This window comes from Triticum dicoccoides, chromosome 2A (genome assembly GCF_002162155.2).
Source record: "Triticum dicoccoides isolate Atlit2015 ecotype Zavitan chromosome 2A, WEW_v2.0, whole genome shotgun sequence".
Taxonomy (NCBI): Eukaryota; Viridiplantae; Streptophyta; class Magnoliopsida; order Poales; family Poaceae; genus Triticum; species Triticum dicoccoides.
The window spans coordinates 197870005-197880458 of NC_041382.1; positions in this window are offsets into that span (position 1 = coordinate 197870005).

Sequence of the window (10454 nt, forward strand, 5' to 3'; positions counted from 1 at the left end):
TTCAAAGGATGATTGTGCTCCTGCAGCAGCTTCCGGAAACTGGGAGACTCCGGATATATTGCGGGACATGTTGCGGAAATCATCTGTCTCGGGGGAACAACGTACCTTGATGGGTATAGTGATTGTGAAGATTTCGTCCGCGAAGAGCGGATTAAATGAAGCCTTCATGAGTCTACTAAAGGTTTTCAAGGTTTGTCACATAATGTTTTCGGCTATTCTTCATTTGCAAAGATGCGCCTGTGTATAGGTAGTAGCCCCTGATACTCGGGTTGGCTTCCACTGGGAAGCAAAACGGAGGATCGAAAAGGATCGTTTGAGGACTAACCTAATCAACTTTGAACACAGGCTGCTTCCGCCTTGGCCGCTTCCCGGACCATGGAAATTGCTGATTTGTAGCGAAATCTTGATGTGGCAGGGGATGATCTTGCTTTAATCAATGTGCATCTGGACGAGTCGCAAGGTATGTAAACGGAACAATCCTCATACATTTTTGTGGTATAAGCATGATGCTGAGATTTGGCTGCAGATGGTGCTACCACCATTGAAGTTCTTCGAGCAGAGCTGGCCCGGGCCAAGGAGCAGGCCTAGTGTAGCAATGCTGCTGCCGAAAAGGCACCGGCTTAATTAAAAGACGAACAAGCTGCACGGTGCCAAGATGAGGAGAAGATATCCATGATGACGCTCGAACTGGAGAATGCTACCGGACGCTGCGAATTTTTGGAGAAGGAGAGTAAAGCCTTAATGGCTGATCTGGACAAGGCCTTACAAGAGGCAAGAGAAGAGCGGTCTGAATGCAGAGCAGACCGTGAGGAGGTTCGACAGGCAAGGGAGATTGCAGCTGGAAAGCCCTTTCTGCTGCAAACTAAGTTCGGTGATCCAAACTATGCCCAGCTTAACCAAGTATGGAGTTCTCTGGATGAGTTCTTGGACTTGCCGAAGAGTTCTACCGATGTGGCATAGTATTACCAAGCGCGAGATGGATATTCAACGGAGAAGCTTTTTTGGTCGCACTTTGGCGCATCAAAGCGCCCTTTGTTGCTCAATGAACAGATGTCCCAATGGGCCGGACTTCATAGGATATTCGGCGCTGCCATGAAGGACGCCGTAATCCGGTGGTGGCCAACCGAGCCTGTTCTGAATAGCTATTTCGGTTTGGTGCAAAGTCTTGTTAACACGGTGTCGCGTATCGATGTTGTGAAGTGGTCAACGTGCATTGAGGGTGCATGGATAGCTTTTGCCCGAGTCAAGATGTTCTGGGGGAAGATGAAGGCCACTGATGTTGCGACGAAGTGTCCACCCAGAGGCAAGGACCGTCCGGAACCAAAGCATTATTTTGAAGACGTCCTAGAGGCCGCCCGCTTTATAGAGGGTCAGTGCTCAAAAGGCATAATGTTCGAGTGTGGTGTATGAAAATTGTAAAAGGCAATTTTATAGTTAATCTATTTATGTTTTGCTTGAAAGCTTGAATTCCTCCTATGCGGCCATTTTGATATAATTTGAAAGTGTTCCAGTCGTCGGCTTTAGCCCCCTCGTAGGAAGTACGGGGGTGTTCGGAAAAGTATTTAATCACTCTTTATCCAACGTCTTGGTCCATGAAGGAGGTGATAATGCGGCGAACCAGGCAATCAGACTATAAGGCGTTAACACTTTCACTTAGCCATAGGAGTTTTATGGTGGGGCTACGACATAGCCCCTGGTATGTATGTGGCGTATGGTGCCTTACATATTTGATCTGAAAAAGATCCCTCATGTGACACGGAGAATCGCTAAAGATTCCAATAGGTCGTGAAGTGGTTGACCAGCTCACCCCGCATCATGACAGTCAGTTTTCGGCTTTCTCTACTGAGGTGCTCATCCGGTTTAGACCAGGGAACAATCGCAGTTGTTCTCCCTTTACTACCCTAGCTGATAGAGCGCAATGTAGGGTAGAAAGCACAAGAGCCAGGCAACCCAACTATTGACCCAAGACAATGATTCGGAGCTGATGCATATAAGGCCAAACTTGCGACGCCAAAGTATGCTATAGAGCTGTTCGGACTTTTACTGGCAACTCATTTGTTCCCACACCGAGCCCCTGGTAGTATATGCCAAGGTATTTCTGTGAAATAACCGTAGGAGCCATATTTGTCGGGAAAACAATACGGATGATTAGTTTGGATATTGTTTACTAGTAACTGAGCGATATGCCAATGATTACTTACGATATATATATATATATAAGCCATCTGCCTGGCTATTTGACATGCTCGGGGTTGGAGGCGGAGGAACAAGCATAGTACAGGCTCAAGAAATAGGGAGTGCGGTCTACAAAAAGTTATTTTGGACCTCCTGTCGCACGTCTGTGCCGCCAGTCCTCGGTGGGGGGAATCCTTGATGGAAGTAGCCCCTTGGGTGAGTGTATGGATCCGGACTCCGATAGAGCCAGTTTCAGATGTTTATCCTATTCGTCACCTGTTTTTAAAGGATAGCAAAGGAAGAGAATAAAAAATAAGTAATAAAAGAAAGTTACCGGAGTGCTTGCAGGCTTGTCTGTATTGTGCTTCCGCCAATGCCCATGGTATCTTGAGTGCGTAATGATGTATGCGCGGTACAAATTTTGTAGGTGTGTGGAGTGGGCGGCGGAAGCCGGGTTGCTATTTCCATTTAGGAGTTGATGATCCTTGGGTGGAGGTTGCTTCTGACCCCCGGTGTTTCATTGGTGAACCTTTCCATCATCCCTGTCGCTTGGCGGCCTCCTCCCCCTATGTTCGGCGTTGAGCTTGCCGGCCTGTTTAAAGACCCAATAGTTTCTGTTGCTATTATTAGCTGGTTTATCGGGGTGGCCATGAATCTAGCATGGTCGGCCCAATATCCTGTCCAGGTTGGATGGTTCGTCTCGATTCGCCTTGAATGGCTTCTTCCACTGACCGGGCTTGGGGTTGCTGAATCCGGCGTGGACCACCGTGTCGCCTGATCTTTCATTGTCATTGCGACTGTTGTTTTTTGCTTCCTCTTAGCTTGCTGTTGCCGTCTCGGATTTAGGAGGTGCCCTGGTTGCTAGCGCTATTGCTTCTACGAGCGAGCCAGCTGTCTTCTCCCGCGCAAAAGCGGGTCATCAGAGTAGTGAGGGCTGTCAAGGACTAGGTCCTTCTTGGCCAAGGTGGCATGCAAGCCATTCATCCCGGACACCATGTATGAAAGCCAGAAGGGCTTCCATGTCCGGACAGTCAATGATTTGGTTCTTTTTGACTAAGAACCGAGTTCAGGTCTCCCTGGCTGATTCTCGGGGCTGTTGGACAATTTGACTTAGGTCATCGGCATCCGGTGGCCGGACATATGTTCCCCGGAAGTTATCGAGGAAGGCCTCTTCCAAGTCTTCCCAGCTGCCTATGGAATTTTCAGGCAGGCTGTTTAACCAGTACCGAGCTGGCCCTTTAATTTTTAGTGGGAGGTATTTAATGGCGTGGAGGTCGTCCCCACGGGCCATATGGATGTGGAGGATGAAATCTTCTATCCACACTGCGGGATCGGTTGCCCCGTCGTATGATTCAATATTGATGGGTTTGAATCCTTCGGGGAATTCATGATCCATTACTTCATCAGTGAAGCAAAGCGGGTGTGCGGCGCCTCTATGCTGGGCCACATTGCGACGTAACTCCGAAGGAGTCCCTTTGCGGTTTTTGGGTCGGGCGTGGCGAGGTTTGACACGTCCGAATAGGTAGTCGCCGTCGCGTGTCGAAGCATGCTTTCGCGATCCGTAGATCGGTCTTGCGTGTCCTGCTCTATTCTCCAAGTCTCTCTGCTGGTCGTCTGGGTAATCGTGACATGCGTTGTTCCTGCCTTTACGGTGAGGTGGAGCTGTCTGGTGTTCGGCTTGAGTTGCCTCTTTATCCGGACAGAGTTGCCGGCGACCAGCCGCATTGTGTGACAATGGTATGGGCTCCAACGCCCCTTCATCGGACTGGTATAGCAATCTGTGCTTTGGGTAACCTTTTGCTAGGCTACTAAGGCGGTATTCTTCGGCCACCAGGACTTCGGTCCATCTGTCGTTGAGTAGGTCTTGGTCAGCTTGAAGCTGCTGCTGCTTCTTTTTCAGGCTCATTGCCGTAGCTATCAGCCTATGCTTGAAGCGCTCCTGTTCTAGGGGATCTTTGGGTACGATGAAGTCTTTGTTGCCGAGGCTTACCTCATCTTTAGAGAGCGGAAGGTAGTTGTTGTCCTCCGAACCATCGCCGGGCAGGGCCTGTTCATCGGGGCTGGCTTGCCCATTTTCCTGTTTCTCCTGCTCGGGTGTTTCTCCCACATGATCTTCACTTCTTTTGGCGTCGTCTAGAGTACTATTTTCTCCAGTGCCATTGTTGATGTGGCGTGACTTGGGGCGGCGTTTGGGGCGCCAAAACTTAGACTGTGACTCAGGAGTTTTAACTGGATCTCCCTTGTCTTTGCCGCGAGGCTTTTGAAGTGTATCGATCATGTACGCGTCATGTGAAGGGGTGGCCGTCTTGCGCCTGATGACTGGCGGGTCTTGGCCTTGCTCCTTATTGGCATCGTCGTCTATACCGTAAATGTCTACGGAGCCAGGAGCGGGCATGTCGGTTAAGTCCTCGACAGTGGCTATGAAGTGGGTGGCGGGTGGGAAGCGAAATTCTCCGTCGTCAGCCCCTGGTTCGAGCAGGACATAGTTTGGCTGCGAGTCTCCCGTGAATGACAGGTTCTTTGAAGAGTTTAGCACATCGGCCAAAGGTGAGTGCTGAAAAACGTCTGCGGCGCTGAATTCGAAGATCGATAACCGATCTAGCTCGGTGTTCGCAAGCGTACATGGTCTGGAACTTATAGCCGGAGATGAGTCTGGAGTTCCGTTGGCGCAAATATTGCAGGGTGTCGAATCTGCGTGCGGCTCTAACGCGTGGACCCTTTGGCCTCGAATGGCATGATTTGCTCTGGTTCTAAGGCCATTGCAGGAACAGGAGCCATCTCCTGAATCTGGTCCGATGACATATTTGAGTCATGTTCATCGGGGTGAGGGGGGGCGATCACTCCGGTCTCAAATCCATTGAAGATCAAGTCTCCACGGATATCCGTGACATAGTTCAAGCTTCCAAATCTGACCTGATGGCCAGGGGCGTAGCTATCAATCTGATCCAGATGGCCAAGCGAGTTGGCCCACCGTATGAAGCCGCCGAATATGAAAATCTGTCCGGGATGGAAGGTTTCTCCTTGGAAAGCATCACTATAGACGATCGGAGGGGCCATCGAACCTCTTGTTGACGGCACAGTGGAACTCTCAGTGAAAGCACCAATGTTGGTGTCAAAACCGGTGGATCTCGGGTAGGGGGTCCCGAACTGTGCGTCTAGGATCGATGGTAACAGGAGACGGGGGACACGATGTTTACCCAGGTTCGGGCCCTCTCTATGGAGGTAATACCCTATGTCCTGCTTGATTGATCTTGATGAATATGAGTGTGACAAGAGTCGATCTACCACTAGATCGTAATGGCTAAACCCTAGAAGTCTAACCTATATGACTATGGTACTGAAATATATCCTTTCCAGACTAACCTCTCTAGTTTATATAGACACCGAGAGCGAGGAATCTAGGGTTACATAGAGGCCCCGTTCGGAAACAGACCACTCCCTCCGCTCCGCTCCGCTCGATGCTGGAAATGAGGAGCGACATAATAGTTGCTCCTAAAAAATGAACTATGCACCGCTCCGCTCCACCATTTCAGCTCCACGGAGTTGGGAGCTGGAGTGTTGCCGAACGGGGCCAGAGTCGGTTACATAAGAAGGAATCTTCATAGTCGGTCACCAAGCTTGCCCTCCACGCCAAGTAGAATCCAATCCGGACACGGGTACGGTCTTCGGCCTTCATGTCTTCACAACCCATCAGTCCGGCCCATGGATAACAGGCCAGACGCCTGAGGACCCCTTAGTCCAGGACTCCCTCATTCACCATTTTACTCTTGTCCCTGAATCTTTCTAGACAGGCATCATCTTATCTGCTCATAACAGGAATGGCGAAAGGCTGTCAAGGGGATCCATGACCCTGCCCCTCAGCCGGAGAATCGCAACCGAGATCTTGACCCCGGATACGAGGAAGTTCCGGACATATTTGTGGAGCTTGAGGATGGAATATTCTATCAGATGAGCTACGACGGTACATATGTACCCATTATCGCTGATTACCTCGGCCTCCTTCCTGCTTCACGTGTAAGTAATCCGAAGACACCTTATCCAAAAGAGTTTTCTCATTCCTCCTTACCCACCGCACTGTCCTGTGCTTAGAAGGGGAAGCATTCGGTGTGCCATGCTGCCCCGGGAGCATTGAAGAGAGCGTCCCCATACCAGGCAAGCCTTCTAAGAGAAAGGCAAATGAAGATATGGCCGAGCCTTCATCAAAGAGGTATGAATTTGCAAGTATGCACCTTGGCAGTCACATCCAACTGTGACCTTTCCGTTTACCCTGTATCAGGAAAAAGGTCTGCCATACTATATCTGGGGGTCTGGCAGGTCATACTTCCCACAACCAGGATTCAAATCCCGCCGTGAAGACGGGGGCTGATGCGGGGGTGACACCGGATTGTCCTCCAGCCGAGGACTCGGATGATGTATCCGCCACCAACTCGGAAGTGGAGAGCGCCATGAATCATCGGCGCCGCAGGTCCGTTTTACAAGACCCTGGCTTTTTCAGAAGAGTCACTTAACGCCTTCAGCTCGGCCGATGCATATATCCGAGCTGCTCGAGATGGGCTTAACAGAGCAACAAAACATCATTTAAAAGATGTGCAGGTAAGTTTGTTTTGTCTGACCATGATAACCATATGCCAGTAGCCCCCGAGACTTAAAGTAGTTGAAACAACTGATTTAAGGATCAATGTACAACCAAGTGCTTACGGATCAGGAACTAGAAAAGTGTCGGAGCCAGCTATCTGCTGCCAATGCCGAACTGGAGATATCCAAGAAGGAATCCCCAGGTAATGTTTCCCTCCATCGAGAAATCATAATTGTACACTAATAATGCTAATCTGGATGCTTATCTCTGTATTAGATTGTTAGACCAACTACGAGAGCAGCTGAACGCCGCTCGAAGCAAAGAACACAGAGCCAAAAAACTGCTAGCAGCGGGCGAGCCAAAAAACGCCGTTCAGGAGAAAAAGAAGCTCCAAGATTCAAACACCAAACTGGGCGAAGAACTGAAAGATGTGCGAGCTCAGCTAGCTGACTCCGTGAAGGAGAACAAAAAACTGCGAGGCGGCATATTCAGTATGTGGCCGCATTTATCTTATAACAGTTTGGAAGTAACAGTAGCTGATATAGCTGTGATTGCAGGTGTATTGACGGGCCACCCCAAAGAGGAGGTGTCCAGATCATCAAGTGATCTTCTGCAAGGGCTGTCACGGTTGCACGAGCAAGCTCGGCAGGCAATGTGGAGTGTAGCCAAGGCCTTATGGCCATCCGACTCCCCTCCAGGGAGTATGGAGAAGCTGGTAGAGCTGTTCAAGGGAGCGCGACGGCGTATTCGACTATGGAAGATATCGGCCTGTCGAGAGGGTGCGCGAGAGGCCTGGGCCATGGTAAAAATGTGGTATACCAAGCTGGATCCGAATCACATGGCCTGGGTTCGACCATGAGGGTCGAATGGGGAAGAAATTCCCGTTAGTTTAGTATATGACCAAGTGGAGGTGGCCGCTAGATATTCCCAACAGGATTGTAAGTTAGACCGCCTGTTGGACGGTATAGAGGAGGAAGTCTTTAAGTCTTGAGCGACTATGTACTTTCCTTCTAGCTGGATAATAAAGACAATTGTCATGGCTGACCTTTTCGCTTCAACCTCTGGAACCGAAGGTGCGGAGTCTTTCCGTATACCGTAATGGTAGAATATACCGGGGTATGCATGGGAAACAGGCGTATGGGTCATAGTTTCTTGAACAAACAATGTGTATCCCGCTAGTTATGTTATATTACATTATGTAAGAAACATATTCCAAAGAGAATAGTACTGTTAAGGGTTCCTTTCCCTGGGTGTGCATGCGTTTAATGTGCATTTCCAAACTGTGATCGAAAAAACGGAGAGTAAGTAACATCTGGGGTTTCACAATGGAGTGAATGCGGAAACGTCTTTAATTCGCCGACCGAATATTCCCTTAAGAACGCTAGCTTTCGGCTTCACCTAGTCTGAGGTACACATCTGAATGACCCGGTAGTAACAATTGCAGAGGTGCTCCCTTTATGCCCTAGCCGAACTAACGGGAACGTAGGGCATAAGCACAGGAGCCAGGCAACCGAGCTTGGCCAAAACTTAAGTCATATCGATGCATATAATGGCGAAGAAAAGGTACATATGAAAAAACGCATATGTAGTGAGCTTGATGCTCGAAGAATAACAGCAAGCTTCTGTACGAGAAGCCCCCAGGTATAATGAACGTACATATGTAGAGATGTACGCATCAGGTAAGGACGGTCTAGCCATACTAAAACCGTAAGGCTAAAGAGCAAAACGAAAAAAGATAAAAAAACAAAAAGAGAGAAAAAAATAACGTTAATAATAGGAGGGAGGAGACGAACACAGAGTTTGGTGCTAGGCATAAAATCATCATAGTCTGGCCGCATTCCAGGGGTTCGGCTCCAGGTGATTGTCTGACGCATCACGCAGGCGGTACGCTCCTCCGGTGAGAACTTCGTCAATGATGAAGGGACCCTCCCACTTGGGCTAGAGTGTGTCCTTTTTCTTCTCCGGCAGGCGTAGAACGAGTTCACCAATGTTATAAGTCTTGGCCCGCACTTCTCTGCTTTGATACCCGCGAGCCTGCTGTTGATAAAATGCGGAAAGGGCTTTTGCGATGTCGCGCTCCTCCTCCAAGGCATCTAGGTTGTCCTGCCGATCAAACTCAGCTTCTCTCTCTTCGTACATCTGCACTCGAGGTGAGTCATGAATAATATCGCAGGCTAACACTGCTTCTGCACCGCACACCATGAAGAAAGCTGTATATCCAGTAGTGCGGTTGGGCGTGGTCCGCAGCCCCGAGAGTACGGAGTCAAATTCCTCCACCCAGTGCTTGTCTGATTCTTTCAAAGACCGCACTAGTCTAGGTTTGATGCCGCTCATAATAAGACCATTAGCCCGTTCGACTTGACCGTTTGTCTGCGGGTGATAGGCCGAGGCGTAATCGAGCTTAATGCGTAGATTACCACACCAGGCTTTCACTTCATCGGCTGTGAAATTAGATCCATTATTGGTGATTATGCTGTGCGGGACACCATAACGGTGTACCACGCCGGATATGAAATCTATTACTGGCCCCGCTTCGGCCGTTTTGACTTGTTTGGCCTCTATCCACTTTGTTAATTTATCCACTATGACTAGCAGATACTTTCTCGTATGGCTTCCTCCTTCAAGGGGTCCGACCATATCGAGTCCGTAGACCGCAAAAGGCCAAGTGATGGGGATTGTTTGTAAGGGAGTGGGGGGCATATGGCTTTGGTTGGTAAAGAGTTGGCATCCGACGCAACGTTGGACAAGGTCCTGTGCATCTGCTTGGGCTGTCGGCCAATAAAACCATGTACATAAGCCCTTGCTAACAAGGGCCCGAGCTGCGGCGTGGTGACCGCCGCGTCTGGCGTGAATTTCAGCCAAGAGCTGCCACCCCTCTTCCTCGGAGATACATCGTTGAAGAACTCTGGTAGCGCTTTTCTTGTAGAGCTCTCCATCATGAACCTTGTAGGCCTTTGATCGCCGGACGATCCAGCGGGCCTCATTCTGGTCCTCAGGAATCTCCTTCTTGTTAAGGTAGGTCAGGAAGGGTTGACACCTCTCCGTCGTATCTACTTTTATAAACACTGTTGCCCTTGTTTTGGACTCTAATTTGCATGATTTGAATGGAACTAACCCGGACAGACGTTGTTTTCAGCAGAATTGACATGGTGTTATTTTTGTGCAGAAATAAAAGTTCTCGGAATGACCTGAAAATCAACGGAGCATTATTTTGGAATATATAATGAATATTGGAAGGAAGATCCACGTCAGGGGGTGCCCCACCTGTCCACGAGGGTGGGGGCGCGCCTGCCCCCCTGGGCGCCCCCTGCCTCGTGGGCCCCCTGATGCTCCACCGACCTCAACCTAGACTCCATATATTCACTTTCGAGGAGAAAAAACCGAGAGAGAAGGATTCATCGCGTTTTACGATACGGAGCCGCCGCCAAGCCCTAAACTCTCTCGGGAGGGCTGATCTGGAGTCCGCTCAGGGCTCCGGAGAGGGGAATCCATCACCATCGTCATCATCAACCATCCTCCATCACCAGTTTCATGATGCTCACCGCCGTGCATGAGTAATTCCATCGTAGGCTTGCTGGACGGTGATGGGTTGGATGAGATTTATCATGTAATCAAGTTAGTTTTGTTAGGGTTTGATCCCTAGTATCCACTATATTCTGAGATTGATGTTGCTATGACTTTGCTATGCTTAATGCTTGTCACT